General features: G+C 38.1%; 1 long non-coding RNA gene across 1 annotated transcript; it reads right to left on the bottom strand.

Moving 5' to 3' along the window:
• Positions 1–1,715: 1,715 nt before the first annotated feature.
• On the bottom strand, positions 1,716–22,971 carry LOC134484421 (uncharacterized). Its single transcript, XR_010061878.1, has 3 exons — positions 22,825–22,971; positions 14,355–14,468; positions 1,716–1,862 (listed from the first exon to the last, which is right to left on the bottom strand). It is a non-coding gene; the product is annotated as an uncharacterized LOC134484421 (long non-coding RNA).
• Positions 22,972–24,835: the final 1,864 nt, after the last annotated feature.

The following is a 24,835-nucleotide window of genomic DNA, read 5'->3' as shown; positions in this document are numbered from 1 at the left end:
CATTAGCATTGTGCTGCTCCCTCATTAGCATATTACTAGCCAATTGATGCCGGGTGAAAACCCTGCACATGTACAGTGCCGTTTTTAACCACAGGAGGACCCCCTGCACCTGAAACTTTATTTTCTCCCTCTACAACTTTGCAGGGAGGAGGAGCTAAGGGGACCCTCCTACGGAGTTCGTCCACCATTTTAGACTTTTTCCTTTTTTTCTTCTTAATCTGTTTCATCTGTTTCTTCCTCTATATCTGTCTTTTCTGAGTCTGTCTCCTTTGTACTTCCCTGGTTTTCTGTACTTTCCTCTTGAAGCATTTCATGGGCAGCTTTCCCCTTCTCTATAGTTGCCTGACAACATTTTTGATCCTCAGGACAACTATGCAGTAAATGCCACACTGGATGGACCCCAGGTCTTAGAGTCCCCTGTTCCAATGCAAAATCAAGGTCTTTCCCTATTTTTTCCCAACTTGCCACAGTAAGGTTACCAGAGTCTGAGAACCAGGGAGCAAAGACATGGCATTCACACAAAAATCTCTCTATGGTGCTCCTTTTTATTTTTAGTTCCTTATGTTCAAACAGCTCTTGAAGAGCCAGAAAAATTGGATGAGACTGTGAGGTCCTCAGGATCAAAACTTTCTAGGCTGCTGTGACTTCTTAAGCATCTTCCTAATTTCAGTTTGTTTCTACCGAGAACTTACTTTTTAACTACCCTGAGAATTTATAACCACTTATTTCCCACGGTCCTTATGGTCCCACCTTACCTTGGGAAATTTCCAGCGATGCCCCGACTGCAAGAAGTTCTGATATCAGGAGGTCCCTTTACGGGTCACCACTTGCCGTGTCCACCCTCGACCAGCATGGAAGACACGAATAGTGAAGATCTTCTTCGACGAGTTTTACTCAGGAACGTTGATACAATTTTCTGACCACAGGGAACCCCCAAACCAAACTTAAATAGATAGTGCTGGCCAATCCTAGCAAGCCAAATGGGTCATGCAAATAGGCTTTCAAAATGCAGAATCTGGCAGGCCAGGTGGCATAGCCAAATAAGGAATAGTTTACTAAAAGGAGAGCTCACCATTGGGAGGGTGGAAGGCAGAAACTAGCACCAACTTAGAGTCCTGGCACGTCGCAGCTGCCTACAGTTGCTTTTCAAGGAATTTACAATAAGAAATTCAAATACAATATTCATTCAATAAAAGGTCTGTAGGGAAAATACTAGACTTTGGGAAACAGAGAAAACCTAGAAAATTGAACTGTATGTCACAGGAAAAAATCTGTGACATACAGAATAATAATATTCTCTAGAAGAATCTCCAACACTCCATGTTCCTACATCTTTATTACCCATGCCAAGCCCCTGAACAAGTTTCTCCATTCAGAACATGAAACCACTAGTGAAGCAGAGAGAAATCTCTAGAATTAGACAGATGGAGTACATAAAGTTTTCCACTGTGTCACAGGAGACATACTTTGAAAGTGGTTACTGTTTGACATGTAATTCAGAGAAATTGGGGAGTGATAATAAAGAGGATGAAGAGATAGGAAATGGGTAGAAGGATGCTGGCCTTCTATCTTGGTATAAAAAAACAAGGAAGAAATATGTGGTCCTTTGTAAAACTCAGAGAGCCCTTGGTAGGGGTTGAGTGGGATGGCTGAAGAGATAGCCTTGATCTGAGCTTCTATATAAGGGAATAAGGAACTGTGAGGCTCTTAGAAGCTTGTAGACTTCCCTGTTCTTATGGTTCCTGGAAGTCAAAGGGTTTATATCATTTATTTCTTTATTCCAAAAGCCAAGTGTTGTGAAGGGCACAGTTGTTTTCCTGAGAACTCATGACCTTTACACTTTTTCGCAAGAAGAAAAGGTCCTAAGGAAGAAGGGAAAAACAAGTATTGTGTCACTAACTAAAGGTAAACACATACATGCTTTGTATACCTATCATGCACTTTGTGTCTGACACTGATATTTGGGAGAGAGAAGTGCTTCTAGTTGGGACTTCAATAACTCAGTCATTCCACTAGTATTACTCTACCACTTCAGATTTCTGAGTCAATATTTGTGATGGCTTTGCAGCTTTCTTTTCTTTTATATCATTCATTTTTTTATATTTAAACAAAATTTATTGCTTTTTAATTAGATGTTTCTATATATACATTTAAAATATTATTTCCTTTCCCAGTTTCCTGTGCATAAGGTCCCTACCTGTTCCATATCCATCTTCTCTAACCAAACTTTCTGCGCATGACATTGCCTTGAACAGGGAGACAAATTAGAGGGGACAAGGGCTTCTCTTTTCAATGTTGCCCAAAAAGGCCATCCTCTGCAGCATATGCATTTGTAGCTATAGACTACTCCATGTACTTTCTCTGATTATTGGTCTAGTTATAAAAATCTCTGGTTCATTGGCATCATTGTTCTTATGTGGTTTAAAGCACGTTCAGTTCTTCTAATCCTTTTTTTTTTTTTTAAATTTAACCACATGTCTGTTTTCAGTTCACTGGTTTGCTACTAGCATTCACTTCTGTATTTGACATGCTGTATCTGTGTCTCCAGTAAATATCTATATCCAGTTCCTTGCAGAATGCACTTCCTACCTTCATCAATCTTATCTAGTTTTTTTTTTTTTTTTTTTTTGGTCTGATGTATACATATATACTTTTGGTGGCTCTTACACCTATGAAGTTAATTGGAAAGTTAACATGGATTCTGACCAACTAGGTCAAGAATATAGAATTCAAAAATGACAATTTCAAAGAGACTCCCCCTGTTTTTATGAACCTATTGAAGTAGACTTTATTTTTTCTCTTTTATTCAGAGCTGGGGAAGGAACCGAGGGTCTTGCGCTTGCTAGGCAAGCGCTCTCCATTGAGGTAAATCCCAAACCTGAAGTAGACGTTTAACTGGTCCTCAGGTCATTCTTTTCCCTGCACATCATCCAGTATCTTACGTTTGGCCTGAAGAAAGAATCATGGTAAATCATCCTAAACCCTCAATTCTGGCCATGGGAACACTGGACGCTAGAGAGCGTAGTACTGATATCAAATGGGACAAGAAACAGAATTCAATAGTCAATGTTTTCTTTGTTCTCCTGATGTCTGGTAATTTTTTGATAAAATAAGAATTTGGGAGATTACATTTGAAGTAGGTACACAGAATTTACACTATTATACTTACTCTATATCAGGGCCCCATATGTGACAATATCATTGCAGAAAATGGTACTTGAAAACAGAATTTTTGAGATCAATTTCTGAGAAAAATTTATAAAGTCACCTAACAAGGAATTTACAATAAGAAATTGAAATACAATATTCGTTCAATTATACATCTGTAGGGAAAATACTGGTCATTGTGATACAGAGAAAACCTAGAAAATTTAACTGTGTGTCACAGGAATGAACCGGGGATAAAAATATTATCTAGGAACATCTCCTACACTCCATGTTCCTAAATCGTTTTCACCCATGCCAAGCCCCACAGCATGTAACCACTAGTCAAGCACAGAGAATTCTCTAGCTTTAGAGAGAAGGTGTATATAAAGGTTTCCACTGTGTCATAGGAGACATACCTATAAAGTGCAAACTTGAATCTGGTCAATGTAAGGTAAGGTGTTCATCAGGTAGGCCATGACAGTTTTCAGTGACATCATTGTTAGGCATTCCCTGAAAACTCTCTTCTAACCTGGAGAGCACTAGATTCTTCTGTGATGTCACAAGTGTTGTTGTGACTGCAACTTCCTCTGAGATATTCTTTCAGTACTTCTAGGGTTTACTAATAGGCCTCTACTTCAGAGCACATTTGGGAGTGATAACAAAGACGATGAAGAGAATAGAAATAGGGAGAAAAAAGCTGATCTTCTTTCCTGGTATAAAAAACAAGGAAGAAATATGTGGTCCTTTGGAAAGTTCAGTGAGTCCTTTGTAGGGTTTGAGTGATATCGCTGAAGAGATAGCATTGATCTGAGTCTTCCACATAAGGGAATCAGGAGCTGGGAGACTCTCAGAAGCATTTGCACGTCTCTGTTCTTATCTGGACTTCTCTGTTCTTATGGTTCCTTGAAATAAGAGAGTTTATATCATTAATTTCTTTATACCAAAAGTCACGTGTTGTGAAGGGCACAGTTGTTTTCCTGAGAACTCATGACCCTTACTCTTTTTTTCAAGAAGAAAAGGTCCTAAGGAAGAAGGGAAAAACAAGTATTGTATCCCTAGTTCTGAATAAACTTCTCCACGCTTTGGATACCTATAGTACAGTTTGTCTCTCACACTGATATCTGGGATAGAGAAGTATTTGTAGTTGAGACTTCATCATCTCAGTCTTTCCCCTAGTATTACTCTGAATAACACTTCAGATTTCTGTGTCAAGATGTCTTTTTACTTGGCAGCTTTCTTTCTTTCATATCATTCTTTTTTTTTATTTTTTACCAAAATGTATTATTTTATAACTGGATGTTTCTATATTTACTTTTAAAATATTATTTCCTTTCCCAGTTTCCTGCCAATAAGGTTCCTACCCGTTCCATTTCCTTCTTTTCAAACCAGCCTTTCTGCCGCAATGCATTCCCTTGAACTGGGAGACAAAGTAGGGAATACAAGAGCTTCTCTTTCCAATGTTTCCCAAAAAGGCCATTTTCTGCAACATATGCATTTGGAGCCATAGGTTAGTCCATGTACTTTCTTTGTAAATCTGTCTATTATGAGAAAGCGCTGGTCACTGGCATTGTTATTCTTCTCGGGTTGAAAGCACCTTCAGCTCTTCGAATCCTTTTTCAAAATTTACCAACAAGAGGTCTGTTTTCAGTTAACTGGTATGTCCCAGCATTCACTTTTGTATTTGACAGGCTGTATCTGTATCTCTCAGTAAATATTTATACCTGGTTCCTTGCAGAATGAACTTCTTACCTTCATCAATCTTATCTAGTTTGGATGGCTGATGAGTACAAATATAATTTTGGTGGCTCTTACACCTATTTTGTCAAGTGGAATGTTTACATGGATTTTGCCGAACTATGTGAAGAATGTAGAATTAAGAAATGACAATGCAAATAGATTCCGTCCTGTTTTTATGAACCTATTGAAGTAGACGTATAACTGGTCCTCAAGCCATTCTTCTTCCTGCCCATCATCTGGTATCTTACATTTGGTTTTAAGAAAGAATCTTGGTAAAACATCCTAAACCCTCAGTTCTGGCTATGGGAAAACTGGAAGCTAGATAGTGTAGTATTGATATCAAATGGGATTAGATAACCAAATACAATAGTCCATGTTGTTTTTGATTTCCTGATGTCTGGTAATTTTTTTGTTAAAATAAGTATTTGTGAGTTTATCATTTGAAGTAGTTTTACAGTATTTATGCTGTTATACTCACTATATAGCTGGGCCCACTTTGTGACAAAAATCATTGCAGAAAATGGAATTAGAAAACAGAATTATTGAGTACACATTGAGGAATATTTACAAAACCCCCTATCAAGGAATTAACCATAAGGAATTGAAATACAATATTCATTCAATTAAAGGTCTGTAGGGAAAATACTGGCCTTTGGGAAACAGAGAAAACACAAAAAATTGAACTTTATATCAATGGAATGAAACTGGGAATAAAAATATTATCTAGAGGGGCTGAGGATTTAGCTCAGTGGTAGAGCGCTTACCTAGGAAGCGCAAGGCCCTGGGTTCGATCCCCAGCTCCGAAAAAAAGAACCAAAAAAAAATATTATCTAGAATTATCTCCTACACTCCATGTTCCTAAATCTTTTCTACCCTGTCTAATTTTCTCCATTCAGAGCATGTAACCACTTGTGAAGCAGAGAGAAGTCTCTAGCTTTAGAGATATGTGTTATGTATAGGTTTCAACTGTGTAACGGGAGACATACTTGGAAAGTGAAAATTCGAATCTAGTCAATGTAAGGAAAGGTGTTCAGCAGGTAGTCCACAGCAGTTCTCAGTGCCATAATCATTAGGACCTCCCTGAAAACTCTCTTGTAACCTTGAGCGTCCTAGCTTCTGTGATGTCACAACTATTGTCGTGACTGCAACTGCCTCTCAGTTATTCCTTCAACAATAGGTTTTACTAATATTCTCTAATTCAGAGCAAATTGTGGTGTGGTAACAAAGAGGAAGAAGTGTTTGGAAATGGGGAGAAGGAAGCGGGCCTTCTGTCTTGGTATAAAAAATAAGGAAGAAAAATGTGGTCCTTTGGAAAGTTCAGTGAGTCCTTTGTAGGGCTTGAGTGATATCGCTGAAAAGATAGCCTTGATCTGAGCCTTATAAATAAGGGAATCATGAGCTTGGAGACTCTCAGAAACAACAGGACTTTCCTGTTCTTATGGTTCCTGAGGGATTATATCGTTCATTTCTTTATTCCAAAAACCAAGTGTTGTGAAAGGCACAGTTGTTTTAATGAGAGCTAAGGACCTTTACTCTTTTTGTCGAGAAGAAAAGGTCCTAAGGAGAAGGGAAAAACAAATATTCTGTCCCTAACTCAAGTTAATCATCTCCTCTGTGCTTTGGACACCTATAGTGCAGTTTGTGTCTGACACTGATACTTGGGAGAGAATATTCTTCTAGTTGAGACTTCATCATCTCAGTCTTTCCACTAGTATTACTATGACTATGACTTTAAATTTCTGAGCCAATAATTGTTATGACTTTGCACATTTATTTTCTTTTGTATCATTCATTTTTTTATATTTTAGCAAAATTAATTCCTTTTAACTAGATTTTTAAGTAGATATAAACATTTAAAATACTATTTCAATTTCCAGTTTCCTGATCATATGTTCCCTACGCATTCCATTTCCTCCTTCTTTTTTTTTTTTTTGTTCTTTTTTTCTGAGCTGGGGACCGAACCCAGGGCCTTGCGCTTCCTAGGCAAGCGCTCTACCATTGAGCTAAATCCCCAACCCCTTCCTTCTTCTCTAAACAGCCTTTCTGGCTCGTGACATTCCCTTGAATTGGAAGAAAAACTAGGAAGGACAAGTGCCTCTCTTTTCAATGTTGCCCAAAAATGACATCCTCAGCCACTTATTCATTTGGAGCCATAGGTCAGTACATGTACTTTCTTTTTATATTTGTCTAGTACAATAAAGCTCTGTATCATTGGCATAGTTGTTCTTATGGTGTTGAAAGCACCCTCAGCTCTTCTAATCCTTTTTCAAGATTTAGCAACCATATGTCCGTTTTCAGTGCACTGGTTTACTACCACCATTCACTTCTGTATTTGACATGCTGTATCTGTGCCTCTCAGTAAATATCTATATCTGGTGCCTGGCAGAAAGCACTTCTTACCTTCATCAATCTTACCTAGTTTTGTTGGCTGATGTATACATATATACTTTTGGTGGCTCCTACACCTAAATGTTTAAGTGGAAAATTATCATGGATTCTGGCCAAATATGTCAATAGTGTAAAATTCACAAATGACAATTTCAAATAGACTCTCTCCTGTTTTTATTAACCTATTGAAGAATATGTTTAACTGGTCCTCAAGACATTTTTCTCCCTGTCCTTAGTCCAGTATCTTACTTTTGGACTTAAGAAAGAATGATGATAAATCATCCTACCCTTATGTCTGGGCATTCAAACACTGGAAACTAGATAGAGTATACAGGAATGACCTGTGAATAAAAATATTGTCTATAAGAACTTCCTACACTCTGGACTTTTCTGTTCTTATGGTTCCTGGAAGACAGTGGGTTTATATCATTCATTTCTTTATTCCAAAAGCCAAGTGTTTGAAGGGCATATTTGTTTTCCTGATAAGTCATGACCTTTATACTTTGTAAAGAAGAAAAGGTCCTAAGGAAGAAGGGAAAAACAAGTATTGTATGCTTAGCTCCAAGTAAACTCATGCTTTGGATATCTATAGAGCACTTTGTGTCTGACACTGATATTTGGCAGAGAGAAGTGCTTCTAGTTGAGACTTGATCATCTCAGTCTTTCCACTAGTATTACTCAGACTACCACTTCAATTTCCTAGGAAATACATGTGATTACTTGGCATCTTTCTTTTCTTTTATGTCATTCATATTTTTTAGAGAATTTTATTGCTTTTTTTGAACTGGATGTTTTCTATATTTACATTTAAAATATTAATTCCTTTCCCAGTTTATTCCCTTAAGATCCCTACATGTTCCCTTTTCTTACTTCTATAACCAGACTTTCTGTCCATTGACATTCCCTTGAACTGGGAGACAAATTAGGGAGGACCAAGGGCATCATCACCATTTTTGCCCAAAAAGGCCATCCTCTGCCACATATGAATTTGGAGCCATAGATCAGTCCATGTACGTTCTTTGTTTATTGGTCTGGTATCCGAAGGCTCTGGTTTATTGGCATTGTTGTTCTTATGGGGTTGAAATCACCTTCAGCTCTTCTAACCTTTTTCAATATTTACCTACAAGAGGTCTGCTTTCAGTTCACTGGTTTGCTACTAGCATTCACTTCTGTATTTGACATGCTGTATCTGTGTCTCTCAGTAAATATCTTTATCGAGTTCCTGGAAGAATGCACTTATTAGCTTTATCAATCTTATCTAGTTTTGGTGGCTGATGTATATAAATAATTTTGGAGGCTTCTACACTTACGTTGTTAGGCGGAATGTTAACAAGGATTCTCCCCAACTATGTCAAGAATGTAGAATTCACAGATGACAATGTAAATAGACTCCCTCCAGTTTTTATGAACCTATTCAAGTAGACATTTAACTGGTCCTCAAGCCATTCTTCTCCCCTGCCCATCATCTGGTAGATTACATTTGGCCTTAAGAAAGAATCATGGTAAAACATCCTAAACACTCAAGTCTGGCCATGGGAAAACTGGAAGATAGATAGGGTACTACTGATATCAAATGGGAGTAGAGAACCGAATTAAAAAATCCATGTTATACTTTGCTTTCCTGATGTCTGGTAATTTTTTTGGTAAAAAAAAAGGATTTGGGAATTCATCATTTGAAATAGGTACACAGTAGTTACAGTGTTGTACTCATTCTATAGCTGGGCCCCCTTTGTGACCAAAATCATTGCAGAAAATTTAATTGGAAAACAGAATTTTTGATTACACAATGAGGAACATTTACAAAGTCCCCTATCAAGGAATTTACAGTAAGAAATTGAAATACAATATTCATTCAATTAAAGGTTGTAGAGAAAATACTGGCATTTGGGAAAGAAAGAAAACACAGAAAATTGAACTTTATGTCACAGGAATGAACCTCAATAAAAATATTATCTAGAAGTATTTCCTACACTCCATGTTCCTAAATCGTTTCTACCCATGCTAAGCCCCTGGCTAACTTTCTACATTCAGAGCATGTAACGACTAGAGAAGCAGAGAGAAGTCTCTACTTTAGAGTGATGTAGTACATACAGGTTTCCACTGTGTTTCCTGAGACATACCTGGTAAAGGCACTCTTGAATCTGGTCAATGTAAGGAAAAGTGTTCAGCATGTAGATCACGGTAGTGCTCAGTGACATTATCATTAGAACCTCCCTGAAAACTCTCTTATAATCTGGTGACCCCTAGCTCCTTCTGTTGTCATGACTGCAACTGCCTCTCAGATTTTCCTTCAATACCTCTAAGGTTTCCTATTTGGCCTAATTCAGAGACAATTTGGAAGTGAGAAAAAAGAGGATGAAGGATATGAAATGGAGAGAAGGAAGCTGGCCTTCTGTCTTGGTATAAAAAAAACAAGGAAAATTATGTGGTGCTTGGGAAAGTTTAGTATGTCCTTGTTAGGTGTTGAGGGGTAACTCTGAAGAGATAGCCTTTATCTTCGCCTTCCACATAAGGGAATTAGGAGCCGGGAGCCTCTCAGAAGCATCTGGACTTCCCTTTTCTTTTGCTTTCTGGAAGTCAGAGAGTTTATATCATTCATTCCTTTATTCCAAAGTCAAGTGTTGTGAATGGCACAGTTGTATCCCTGACAGGTCATGGACTTTATATTTTTTCTCAAAAAGAGAAAGTTACTTAGGAAGATGGGATGGACAAGCATTATGTTCGCAGCTCAGAGTAAACTCTTCAATGTTTTCGATACCTATAGTGCAGTTTCTGTCTGATACTTCTATCTGGGAGAGAGAAGTGCTCTAGTTCAGATATCATCATCTTAGTCTTACCACTTGTATTACTCTGACTATCATTGTAGATTTCCAAGTCAACAGGTATAATTAGTTGGCAGTTTACTTTTATTTTATATCTTTCATTTTTTAGCAAATTTTATTGCTTTTTTTAACTGGATGTTTCTATATTTTCATTTAAAATGTTATTTCCTTTCCCAGTTTCCTGCCTAAAAGATCATTTACTCGTTACCCTGCCCTTCTTCTATAACCCTCCTTATTACCCCTTGACATTACCTTGAACTTGGAGTCAAACCTAGGGAGGACCAAGGACTTCTCCTTCCATTGGTGCCCACCAAGTCTATTCTCTTCCACATATGCAGTTGGAGCCATAACTCTGTCCATGTACATTCTTTGAATATTGTTCTAGTATCAGAAAGCTCTGGTTCATTGGCATATTTGTTCTTGTAGTGTTAAAGCCCTTCAGCTCTTGTAATCTTTTTTTAAAATCTAAAAACAAGAAGTCCATTTCCAGTTTACTGGTATGCCACTAGCATTCACTTCTGTATTTGTATAATCTAGCTGTGTCTCTCAGGAAATATCTATATCTGACAGAATGCATTTCTTACCTCCATCAATCTTGTGTAGTTTCGGTGGCTGATGTATATATATGTACTTTTGTTGGCTCCTACAGCTATAATTTTAGCAGGAATTTTAACATGAATTCTGCGCATCTAGGTCAAGACTGTAGAATCCACAAATGGCAACACCAATTAGACTCCATCCTGTTCTTTTGAAACTACTTATATTGAGGCTTCACTGGTTCTCAAGTCATTCCCCTCGCTTTCCATCCTCCTATATCTTATGTTTGACTTTAATAATGAATCATGGTAAAATATCCAAAACCCTCAAGTATGGCAATGAAACACAGGAAGGTAGATATTGCGGAACTGATATCAAGTGGGACTAGAGAAACGAATTAAATAGTCCATGTGGTACTTTCCTTTATTAATATCTGGTAATTTTGGATAAAATAAGGATTTGGGAGTGTGTCATTGAAGTATGTATACAGCATTTACACTGTTATGCTCATTCTATAATTGGGCCACCTCTGTTGCCAAAAATCATTGCAGAAATGGAATTGGAAAAAAGAATTTTTGAGTACACATTCAGGAATATTATAAAGTCCCCTATCGTGGAATGTACAATAAGAAAATATAATATAATATTCATTCCATTACAGGACTATAGGGAAAATCCTAGTGTTTGGGAAACAGATAAATCTGAGAAAATTGAACTAGACCTGGGAATAAAATTATTATCCACATTAATTTCCTCCACTCTAGGTTCCTAAATCTTTTCTACCCATGCCAAGTCCCTAGCTATCTTTCACCATTCAGAGCATGTAATCATTAAGGAAGCCAAGAGAATTCCCTAGCTTTAGAGATCAAGTATGTAAAGTTTTCCACTGTGTCACAGGAGACACTCCTGTGAAGTGCACCCTTGAATCTACTCAATGTTAGTAAAGCAGTTCAGCAGGTAGTCCATGGCAATTCTCAGTGATATCATCATTAGGCCCTCCCTGAAAAATCTCTTACATCCTGGAGAGCCCTAGCTTCTTCTGTGATGTCACAAGTATTGTCGTGTCTTCAACTGCACCTCGGAAATTCCTTCAGTACCTCTAGGATTTACCAATTAGCCTTCTGTTCAGAGTAAACAGCCATTTGGGAGGGAGAACAAAGAGGATGAAGATATCAGAGATGGGGAGAAGGAAGCTGGCCTTCTATCTTGGTATAAAAGTAAAGAAGAAATATGTGGATCTTGGGAAAACACCCTGGGAAGATGGTTTAATTCTTTTGTTCTATGGGTTCACCAAGCTCATGGAGAAGATGCTGAACATCCTAAAGACCTTTTGCCAGATGGCAAAGTTTCTAGATACCCCTTATTAGATTTTGATGGTCCTGGGGATTGTATGGCTGATGGTAAATGTTTCCCAGAATGAGTGCTAGAGCCAGGTTGATGTTAAGATGCTTTAGAAGACATGGAAATTTTTTTTATATACTTGGGCTAATGGCACAAGGTCTACATGATTTTTTTTCGATGTGGACTGCCCTTCAGACCTTTGTAAATATAAAAAAAAAGGTTTTGTATCTTTGAAGTCTAATTTGCACAGTGACAAATCACTTTGAGCATGGAGAACACTTTCTGGAGCACTAGAGAGGGGTGAAGAAATTCCCTGAAACCTAGGGCAGATGGTGAGCATGCCTTTTCAGTTGAAGGAAGAGTTACTTGAGCATCTTGGGACAATATGGAATGTCCGGCATGCCCTTGTAAGGATTGGCAACTTTCCACAATTCCTTAGTCTTTTTTGAAAATTCCATGTCCCTTTGGGCAGATGGAGAAGGTGTGAGACTCACCTGAGTAGTAGTTGTAGCTTTTAGTGACTCTTCGGCAGCAGAAGATGGCACAAGATCCCTTTTGGCAGAAGGGGGAAGGTTGAAACTGTCTCCCTTAGAGGAGAAATTTCTAAAGACTCCATCAAAAGGATAAAATCTTAACCCTTTGTTTCTAGAAACTCGATGCCTGTGGTCCAATTTGGTATACGGAGAATGTCAAGTATTTCTCCACAGAGTGGACATGTGAAATAAATCTAATTGGGTAGATGGGGATAGTTGTAAAGCATGCTGTTCAGATGCAGTAGATCCTACGACATCCTTCTCACATGAGGAAGGTCTTAATGTATCGTGTATATATGTGGAAATCCTGAGTGTGATGTCAGAATGGGGGGGGAAGGTATTAGAGCTACCTCTGAGATGTGACCTCTCCTAGAGAGACAGGGGCATATGTGAGAGGTCTGAGACTCTCATGAGCAGATAAGGAGGTTCTAGACATCGTTGTGTAACTGTGTAAGTTCCAAGAAAAATTCCCTCTGCAGGAAAAATGGAAAGAGACTTTCATATTGAAGTATTGAAGTGTCAGGTTCCCTACCCTGCTTGATAGGCAAAACAGGTTCCAAGGCCCCTTCAGGAGATAAGGTAAAATTGAAAGGCTTTTAGGTATTTGGCAGGTGTTCTGGGTCAGTTTGTGGGTATAAAGAAGGACTGGAAACCCTTTGTGCATATTTGGAAGAGTGTGTAGCATCTTCTGTAGTTGGGGAAGATGGCTGATCTTGAGGAGATTAAGAAGTTCCTATAGTCATCTGTGAAGTTTGCGGAGGTCATATCCATTCTTTCCACAAATGGAATCCAAGGAATCCCTTTCCTCAGATGTCAAGGATGCTACAGACACTGGTGTTTGCATATCATGTTCCCCTACTCCTCGTTCATATATGGTTGGATCCATAACCTTCTCTACATATGCAATATGTCCTAGAACATCTTTTGTACACGTGTTGCGTCCACAAGCCATTTCTAAATATGTGGCTGTGGGTAGAATTCCTTTTGTAGATGTTTCTTGTCCTGCAGTCTCTTTTTGAGATAGAGTACTACTCAGAGAATCATGCTCAGTTTTGGGAAATTCTAGCATCTCTGATGTACATGTGGAAAATTTTGGAGCCCCTCTTTTCAGGACAGAATGACATAGAGTCCCCTGAGGAGGAAGGGTATGTTTTATCTTCTCTGTACATTGTATCGACATGGAGTCTGCATGACTCATTGACAATGTGTTATGATAAACTTGTCTTTTTTGGGCCTGATGACAAGTCAGGAGGGTCCTTTTTGGTGGTAGAGGATATTTGAATATTTCTCTGTTTTATAGGGACATTGGAAGTACTGGGGGTGATGGTGAGGGTGCTAGATCATATTTTTTATGTGAAGAAGTCACAAGAGTTCCTTAGGTGGACTCACAATTTTCTAACATATCTTGTGTGGGTGTGAAACTCTCAAGAGCCCCTTCAAAAACTGGCAGTCATTCTTGATCTAATGGTGTACATGCAGAAAGTTTTGTCACTCCTCTTCTGTTATGTGTGTTATGAGGTTGACTTGAGGATTTGTGACTGTATTTTGCCCCCCTTGGATCATAAGTGATGATTTAAGTCCTTTTTTAATAGTAGAGGTCTTTGAAGTTCCTCTTGGATTAATAGTGATTTCAGAAATCCCCGTTGTCAGCAGAATCAGTTTTCAACTCATTTAACCCGAAGCAGATTGCAAAAGGCACTTTGGTGGAGATGGGGGACACATTTGACTGTCTTTGTGAGTGGACAAAGCTCTCTGCCAAGTTTTGGCAGTTGGCGAAGGTATTAAAGTCTCATGCAGAGAGTGGGCAGGACTTAATCCATTTGTGGAATATGGAAATCATTGAGATTACCTTTAAGAGAAGAAGATGTGCAGACCATTTTGTTTGATGGGGCTTGTTGTACCTCCCCTCGACCAGAGGGGTCTTCTCCAACACATTTGGAGGAGAATTGGAAAGACTGGAGACCTGCAGGATAGGGAATGAACATTTGAAACTCCTTTGGAAACTCTGTGAGACAGAAGAGTGGACAATACTGAGATCTCAGGGAAGGAGAGACTGCCACCTCCGCCCACTTGTTCCCACAGGCCTAGCCCAAGAGGAAAGTGCATAGTGCATCTGGACACATGTATATAGAAGCAGTCAAGCTGCAGGAGCCCTGCAGTCCAAACTGCAACTGGATCTGAACTGGTCCTAACAGCATCCTACTCCCAAATCTCGTGTGGTGTGGTCAGACTGAGACCATCAGAGGGACAGAAACCCCTGAGAATTCTGCTCACATTCCTGACTTAAAAAAAAAACACCTAGCTCCATCTGGGCCTCCTGTGCATAGGGACATAGGAGCAGTAGGGGCTGGATGTTTCTTCGTGCCTCTCATAAAGAACTGAAAGTCAGCCTGATTGATTCAGATTGGCTGTAAGCAAATAATTTTCTGTGCCTTGGAAAGGGTTTAAAATATTTTCATTAACTTTTGATATGAAATTAGTTAGGACTTTGAGAAAAGTGGGCAGAGAGGCCCTAGAACGTATGTTTTTAATTTTTTTTTTTTTTTTTTGCTTTCTAGAGTCTAACTTCTTAAGTTGTTTGTACATTTTGAATATTACCCATTATCAGATAAAGGATTGGTAAAAATATTTTCCCAATCTGTTGGTTACAGCTTTGCCCAAATGATGGTGTATTTTACCTTACAGAAGCTTTCGTGTTTTATTAGGTCCTATTTGTCAATTTGTGATCTTAGAGCCTACATCATTGGTGTTTTGTTCAGGAAACTTTCCCTGTGCCCATGTGTTCAAGACTCATCCCAACCTTTTCTTCTATTAGTTTGAGTGATTCTGGTTTGATGTGTAGGTCCTTGATTCACTTGTACTGAAGCTTTGTACATGGTCATAAAAATGGGATAATTTGCATTCTTGTACAAGCTGACTTCCAGTTGAACCAGCACTAATTGGAAAATGCTATGTATCTTCCTTTGGAAGGTTTTATCTCCTTTGCCAAATATCAAATGATAGGTGTGTGGGTTCATTTCTGGGTCTTCAATTCTATTCCACTAGTCCATCCATCTGTCTCTTTACAAATACCAAGCAGTTTTTATCACTATTGCTCTGTAATACTGCTTGAGTTAAGGAGTGATGATTCCTCCAGAAGTTCTTTTATTGTTGAGGATAGTTATAGCTGTCCTGGCATTTTCTTATTCCAAATGAATTTGCAAATTGCTATTTCTATCTTTATTAAAGAATTCAGTTGGATTTTTGATGGATATTGCATTGCATTGAATGTGTACATTGCTATTGGGAAAATAGTCATCTTCCCTATATTAATCTTGTCAATCCATGAGCAAGGAAGCTCTTTCTATCTTCTGAGATCTTTCTCAATTTCTTTCTTCAGATACTTGAACTTCTTGTCATACAGATAATTCACCTGCTTGGTTAATCTCACACCAAGATATTTTACATTATTTGGGACTATTGTGAAGTGTGTGGTTTCATTATTTTCTTTCTTAGCCTGTTTATCCATTGAGGAGAGGAAGGGTCCTGGTATGTTTGAGTTAATTTTATACCCTGACACATTATTGAAGTTGTTTATCAGGTTAAGAAGTTCTCTGGTTAAACTTTTGGGGTCAATAAGTGTATACACCTCATCTGGCAAGGAAGACACAACATTGTCGGATTCTTCTCTACAGCCTTTATGGCAATACCACCTCTTTGGTGATACAGGGACCTCTAGCGGCAAAAGCACTTGCCTTCTATACACAACAGGCTGTGGCTATGCTAATTGTCCTTCAGGGATTGGCGGAGAATGAATCACCCCACTATCACCCCTGCTACTTTTCCTTCAGGTATTGGCTGCGCATGAATTCCTCATTAGCTTATTACCATCCCGTCAAACTGATGCCAGGGGCAAAACCCGCACATGTGCAGTATCTTTGGTCACAAGAGGAGGGCGCCGGATCACCTAATTACACTACAGCCACCCTGGCAAGGAGACAAGCCTGTGCATATGCAATAAATCATTTACTTCCAGACGGGACTGGATTTCGGCACCATTTATGCTTTACCTCAACGCTCCCTACACTGAAGTGTTGTTGAAATTTGTCAAATGCTTTCTCAGCATCTAATGAAATGACCATGTGTCCTTATCTTTGAGTTTGTTTATATGTTACATAACATTGACGATTTTCTGTATATGAAAACATCTCTGCATCCCTGATCATGATGGATGATTGTTTTTTAGATTCGGTTCACAAGAATTATATTGAGTATTTTTGCGTCAATATTCATAGAGGAAATTGGTCTGAAGTTCTTTTTCTTTGTTGGATCTTTGTGTGGTTTAGGCAGTTAACATGATCTACCTGTGTCTCTCAGGAAATATCTATATCTGGTTGCTAGCAGAATTTACTCTTTAGATACATCAATCTTATCTAGTTTTGGTGGCAGAGGTATATATATATATATATATATATATATATATATATATATATATATATATATATGTATATGTATGTACATACTTTTGATGGCTCCTACAGCTATGTGGTTAGATGGAAGTGTAACATGGATTCTGCGCAACTAGTTCAAGAATGTAGAGTTGAGAATTGACACAAATAGAATCCCTCTTGTCTTATGTTTCTACTGAAATTGAGGTTATACTGGTCCTCAAGCCATTCTTATTTCTACCCATCTTCTCTTATCTTATGTTTGGCCTTCAGAGACAATGATGGTAAAACATCCGACCCTCCAGTCTAGCAATGGGGACACAGGAAGATAGATAGTGTAGTACTGATTCCAAAAAGTGCTAAAAAAGTGATTTCTATAGTCATTTTGTCCTTTGCTTTGATGAAAATGGAATTAGAAACAATTTTTGAGTACACATACAGGAATATTAAAGTCTCTTTTCAAGGAATGTACAATGAGAAAGTGAAATACAATATTCATTCAATTAAGGTCTGTAGGCAAAATAGTGGACTTTGGGAAATAGAGAAAACCTGGGATACTGAACTGTAAGTCGCAGGAATGTACCTGGGAATAAAATATTATCTGGAAGAGTCTCCTCCACTCTATGTTCCTAAATCTTTTCTTGCCATGCTAAGCACCTGACTAACTTTGTTCATTCAGAGCATGTACCCACTAATGAAGCAAAGGGAAGTCTCTACCTTTAGAGAGAATTAGTATGTAAAGGTTTCCACTGTGTCACAGAAGAAACTTCTGGAAATGGCACCCTCAAATATGGTCAATGAAGGGAAGCTGTTTAGTAGGTAGGCTATGGCAATTCTCAGTGACATCATCATTAGTCCTCCCTGAAAAATCTCTTGTATCCTGGAGAGCCCAAGCTTCTTCTGTGATGTCACAAGTGTTGTCATGACTGCAACTGCCTCTCAGATTCTCCTTCAGTACCTCTAGGGTTTACAAATTGGCAACTAATGGGGGGTAAACAGCCATTTGGGAGGGAGAACACAAAGGATGAAGTGACCAGACATGGGGAGTAGGAAGCTAGCCTTCTGTCTTGGTATGAAAAAAGGAAGGAATATGTGGTCAATGGGTAAGCTCTTTAAGTATTGTGTAGGGGTTGAGTAGGTTCACTGAAGAGATAACATTTATCTGAGCTTCACACTTATGGGAATCAGGAGCTGGGAGCCTCTCAGAAGCATCTGGACTTTCCTGCTTGTTATTTTTCTTGGGAGTCAGACAGTTTATGAATTTCATTTCTTTATCCCAAATGTCAGGTTTTGGTAGGGCACTCTAGTTTTTCCAAGGAGCTCATAGCTTTTATCCTTTTGCTAAGAAGGAAAGGTCCTAAAAAAGAAAGTAAAGCAAGTATTGTGTCCTCAGCACAGAGTAAACTCCTGCATGCATTGGATTCTAATAATGCAGTTCGTGTCTGACACGGAGATGTGGGAAGGAGAAGTGCTTTTAGATGAAACTTAATCATATCAGTCTTTCCACTTGTATTACTCTGAATACCATTCCATGACAGTGACCCCTTAAAATACTGAATCAATTGGTGTGATTAGCTGGTACATTTATTTTCTTTTATTTCTATCTTTTTTTTTTAGTTTTTAAACAAATTTTATTGCTTTTTTAATTGGATATTTCTAAATTTACATTTAAAATATTATTTCTTTTCCCAGTTTTCAGACTATATGATTCCTTACCGGTCCCCTTACCCTTTTCCTATAACCACCCTTACTGCCCCTGGACATTTACTTTACCGGGAGCCAAACCTAGGCAGGACCAAGGGTTCTCCTTCCATTGTTGTCCAACAAGGCCATCCTCTACAACATATGTAGTTGGAGACATAAGTATGTTCATGTACATTTTTTGAACATTGGTCTACTACCAGAAAGCTCTGCTTCATTAGCATTCTTGTTCTTAAGGGGTGGAAAGCACCTTCACCTCTTCTAATCCTTTCTCAAAATCTACCAACAAGAAGTCCATTTTCAGTTCACTTTTTGTCCACTAGGGTTCATGTTGTGGTTTGCCCTGAAGTTATCTGTGTTTGATACTAATTCCAATGCCCCAAGGTCAGCTGCATAGTCCTGTACTCAGGACTCAGGTTACTTCACCAGAACCACTTGCCTATTGAATTTGTGAAGTATATGTGAGTGGCAGGAACAGGATAGAAGGAGGGTTGTCATGGGAGGAGAAGGAAGAATGGGCGGGAGAGAAGTTTGAAAGAAGAGGAGAAGACTAGAGGAAAAAGGAGAGAAAGGAAGATGACAGAGTGAGAAGCCATTGTAAGTGAATTTAAGATTTTGCTCTGTGTATTTACATGTTATTATTAATGTTCCTAAGGGATGGATGGTTCCCAGATTTGTATGTTTAAGTGGGCAATTATATCTATTCTACTAGATCAAAGATTATTGTGTTGTGTGTTTTTTATGTGAGGGTTTGTGTATAGGAAAGTGTGTGGTGGCAAAAAACACTGTGCAGCCGAGGAGTGGGAATGTGTTTCCTCCAAGATATCTAGCAGAGAATTTCAGACATATTGGTGCCAGAGTTAGCAGGGTAACAGGAAATTTTACTTTTTTATTTTCATATTTTTACAAAACACATTCTTTTCTGTATAGAATATGCTCTAGCTGTGTCTCTCAAGAAATATTGGGGTTGGGGATTTAGCTCAGTGGTAGAGCGCTTGCCTAGGAAGCGCAAGGCCCTGGGTTCGGTCCCCAGCTCCAAAAAAAAAAAAAAAAAGAAATATCTATATCTGTTGCCTGGCAGAATGCACTTCTTAGCGTCATCAATCTTATCTAATCTTATCTTATATATATATCCTTTGCGTGGCTCCTGCCGCTACGTGGATAAGTAGAATTTTCACATGGATTGTGCTTAACTAAGTCAAGAATGTAGAATCCACAAAGGACAATGTCAAATAGACTCCCTCCTTTTCTTATGAACATATTGAAGTTGAGGTTTCCCTGGACCTCAAGCCATTCCTCTCCCTGTCCTTCTTGTATCTTATTATTCCAGAAGAATAAATAATTGTAGAACAACCGCAAACCTCAAGTCTGGCCACGGGAACACAGTAAGGTAGATAATGCAAAACTGATATCAAATGGGACTAGAGAATCAAATTCTATAGTCCATGTTGTCCTTTGCTTGACTGATCCCTGATAATTTTGGGATAAATTAAGGATTTGGGAGTTTATCATTTCAAGTAGGTACACAATATTTACACTCTTATACTCATTCTATAGCTAGGCCACATTTGTTGCCAAAATCATTCCAGAAAATGGAATTGGAAAAAAAAAGTTTTGAGTACACATTCAGCAATATTTATAAAGTCCCATATCGAGGAATGTACAATACGAAAGTGAAATAAAATATACATTCAATTGAAGGTCTGTAGGGAAAATACTGGCCTTTGGGAAACGGAGAAAACCTACAAAATTGAACTGTATTTCACAAAATGTACCTGGTTATAAAATTAATATCCAGAAGAATCTCTTCCACTCCATGTTACAAGGTCTTTTCTACCAATTCCAGGACCTTGACTAAATTTTCCCGTTCAGAGCATGTATCCACTAATAATGCAAAGGGAAATCTCTAGCTTTAGAGAGATGGAGTAAATGTTTCCACTGAATCATAGGAGACAAACCAGGAAAGGGCACCCTCAACTCTGGTCAATGTAAAGAAAACTATTTAGCAGGGAGACAATGGCAGTTTTCAGTGACATCATCATTAGGCCCTGCCTGAAAAATCTCTTGTAACCTGGAGAGCTTTGTCTTCTTCTGTGATGTCACAAGTGTTGTCATGACTGCATCTGCTTCTCAGGTATTCCTTCAGTACCTCTAGAGTTTAGTAAATGGCATCCATTTCAGAGTAAACAGCCATTTGGGAGTGAGAACAAAGAGGATGAAGAGATCAGATATGGAGATAAGGAAGCTTCCCTTCTGTTTTGCTCTAAAAAAAGGAAGAAATATGTGTGCTTCTGAAAGCTCAGTGACTCCTTGGTACGGGTTGAGTGATATTTCTGAACAGATAGCACTGATCTGAGTCTTCCACAAATGGGAATCGGGATTTGGGGTCGTCTCAGAAGCATCTGGACTTCCCTGTTCTTATGGGTCCTGGAAATCAGAGAGTTTAAATCATTCATATATATCAAAAGCCAAGTGATGGGAAGGGCACAGTTGTTTTCCTGAGAGCATATGGCCTTAATTCTTTTTGACAAGAAGAGAAAGGACCTAAGGAAGAAAGGAAGGACAAGTATTGTGTCCCTAGCTCAGAGTAAACTCCTCCATGCTTTAGATATCTATTGTGCAGTTTGTGTCTGATACAGATATCTGGGAGAGAGAAGTGTTTCTAGTTGAGTCTTCACCATCCTAGTCTTTCCACTATTATATCTGTAACTACCATACCCTGACAGTGATCCATTAGATTTCTGAGTCAACATCTGTGTTTGTGTTTAGCTGTCAGTTTTCTTTTCATTTATTTCTTATATTTTTTTTTTATTTTTGCAAATTTTATTTGTTTTTTTAAACAAATAAATATGTACATTTACATTTAAAATATTATTTCTTTCAAGAGTTTACTACCATAAGATATCTAACTGGTCCCTCTCCTGTTCTTCTATAAACTACCTTACTGTCCTTTCACATTTATTTTAACTGTGAGTCAAACCAAGGGAAGGACCAAGGCCTTCTACTTCCATTGGTGCCCAAAAAGCCATCCTCTGCTACATATGCAGTTGGATTCATAGGTCTGTCCAAGTACAGATTTTGAATATTAGTTTAGTACCAGAAAGCTCTGGTTCATTAGCATTTTTTTCTTTCGGTGTTGAAAGCTCCTTCAGCTCTTGTTATTCTTTCTCAGAATCTACCAACAAGAGGTCCATTTCAGTTCACCTGTTTGCCACTAGCATTCTATTCTTTATTTGAAATGCTCTAGCTGTTTCTCTCAGGACATATGTATATCAGTTTCCTGGCCAATAGCAATAGCACTACTTAGCTTCATCACTCTTATCTAGTTTTGGTGTCTGAAAAGAAAAAAAAATATATATATATATATATATGGTGGTTAGGTGGAATGTCAACATGGATTCTGTGCAACTATGTAAAGAATGTAGAAATTGTAGAAAATACTAATGTCAATGTCTAATAGACTCACTCCTATACTTATGAAGGTATTGAAGTTGAGGTTTCACTGTCCCTCAGGCCTTCCTTTTCCTGCCCATACCCCTGTTTCTTTTATTTGGGCTTTAAAAGAATCATGGTAACACATCTAAAACTTTCAAGGCTGGCCATGGGACCACAGGAAGGTACATAATGTAGTACAGTTATCAAATTTGATTAGAGAACCGAAATGTATAGTCCATGTGGTCCTTTGCTTTATTGATGTATGGATATCTTTGGATAAAATAAGTATTTGGGAGTTTATCATTTGAAGTAAGTACACAGTATTCACACTATTATACTCACTCTATAGCCGGGCCACATTTGTTTCCAATATCATAGCAGAAAATGGAATTGGAAAACAGTAATTTAGAGTACACATTCAGAAATATTTATAAAGTCCCCTATCAAGGAATGTACAATAAGAAAGTGAAATACAATATTCATTCACCTAAAGGTCTATAGCGAAAATACTGGCCATTATAAAACAGAGAAAATCTAGAAAATGGAACTGTATGTCACAGGAATGGACATGGGAATAAAAATATTATCCAGAAGAATCTCCTACACTCCCAAGTTCCTACATCATTACTACCCATGTCAGGACCGTGACTACCTTTCTCCATTCAGAGCATGTAACCACTGTCGAAGCAAAGAGAAGACCCTAGCTTTAGAGAGATGGAGTACATAAAGGTTTCCCCTATGTCACGGGAGACATACCTGGAAAGGCACTCTTGAAACTGGTCAATGTAAAGAAAGCTGTTTACAGGTAGGCCATGGCAGTTCTCAGAGACATTCATCATTAGGCCCTCCATGAAAAATCTCTTGTATCCTGGAGAGCCCTAGCTTCTCCTGTGATGTCACAAGTGTCTGCAAATGCCTCTTGGATATTCCTTCAGTGCCTATAAGGTTTACTAATTCTCCTGTAGTTCAGAGGAAATATCAATTTGGGAGTGAGAACAAAGAATATGAAAAGCTCAGAGATGGGGAGAACAAAGATGGTCTTCTTTCTTGGTGTAAAACAAAGGAAGAAATATGTTGACCCCGGAAAATCTCACTGACTCTTTGCTAGGAGTTGAGTAGGTATGTTGAAGAAATACAATTGATCTGACCCTTCCACACATGGGTTCAGGGGCTCGGAACCTGTCAAAACTAACTGGACTTCTCTCCTTCTAATGGTTCCTTTAAGTCAGAGAGTTTATATCATTAATATATTTATCAAAAAAGCCAGGTGTAGGGGAGGGCACTGTCCTTTTCCTTACAGCTCATGCCTTTTATTTTTTTCCCAAAAGAAAAGGGTCCTAAGGAAGAAGTGAAAGACAATTAATGTGTCCTCAGCTCAGAGGAATCTCCTTGATTATTTGAATACCTATAGTGCAGTTTGTGTTTGATACTGGGATTTGGGAGTGAGATGTGTTTATAGTTCATCTTATCAGTCTTTTCGCTAGGATTACTCTGCCAGCCATTGTCTGATTGTGACCCTTTAGATTTCTCATTCAATATGTATGATTCGATGGCAGTTTTCTTATTTTTAACTTAGTTAATATTTATTATTTTTAGCAAGATTTTTTTTGCTTTTTTAATTTGATTATCCATATTTACATTTCAAATATTTTCCTTTCCCAGATTGCTTTCCATGAGATCCCTAACCGGTCCCCATGCCCTTCTTGTATAATCCCTCTTATTGCTCTTTGACATTCCATTGAATTGGTAATAATACCTAGTTTAGACCAAGGGCATCTCATTCCATTGGTGACCAACAAGACCATTCTCTGCTATATATGAAGTGGGAGCCATAGGTCTATCCATGTACAACCTTTGAATATTTGTATACTACCAGAAAACTCTGGTTTGATGGCATGTTTTTCCTTATAGGATTAAAAGCTCCTTCAGTTCTTGTAACCCTTCTCAAAATCTACCAACAAGAGATCGGTTTTCAGTTCACTGGTTGGCCACCACCATTCACTTCCGTATTTGACATGCTCTAACTGTGTCTCTCAGGATAGACCTATATCCGTTTCTTCTAATCATGCAATAATAAGATTCATCCATCTTATCTAGTTTTGCTGGCTAATATATCTACCTCTATCTCTATCTATATCCATATCTATAATCTGTATATCTATATATCTGTATATCTATATATCTATATATCTGTATATCTATATATCTATAAATCTATATCCGTATATCTATATATCTATATATCTATATGTCTATAAATCATATATATATATATATATCATCTATATACACACACATACACACACACACATATATATATATATATATATATATATATATATATATATATATATATGATAAGGCTATGAATTTAGATGGCATTTTGTCATGGATTCTGGGATACAAGATCAAGAAGGTAGAATCCACAAATGACAGTGCCAAATAGACTCTCTCCTGTTCTTATGAACCTAATGAAGCTGAGGTTTCACTGGACCACACTCTATTCCTCATCCTGCACATCCTCCTGAATCTTATGTTTGGCCTGAGGAAAGAATCAGGGTAAAACATCCAAAACCCTCAAGTCTCGTCATGGGAATCCAGTAAGGTAGATAATGCAGAACTGATATCAAATGGGACAAGAGAACCGAATATTATAGTTCATGCTGTCCTTTGCTTTAATGATGTCTGGTAATGTTTGGATAAAATAAGGATTTGGGAGTTTATCATTTGAGGAAGGCACAAAGTATTTATACTGTTATACTCACTC

Source organism: Rattus norvegicus, chromosome Y (assembly GCF_036323735.1).
Source record: "Rattus norvegicus strain BN/NHsdMcwi chromosome Y, GRCr8, whole genome shotgun sequence".
In the NCBI taxonomy this organism is placed as follows: Eukaryota; Metazoa; Chordata; class Mammalia; order Rodentia; family Muridae; genus Rattus; species Rattus norvegicus.
The sequence above is the reverse complement of the archived record's forward strand: the minus strand, read 5'-3'. Positions and strand labels throughout refer to the sequence as shown.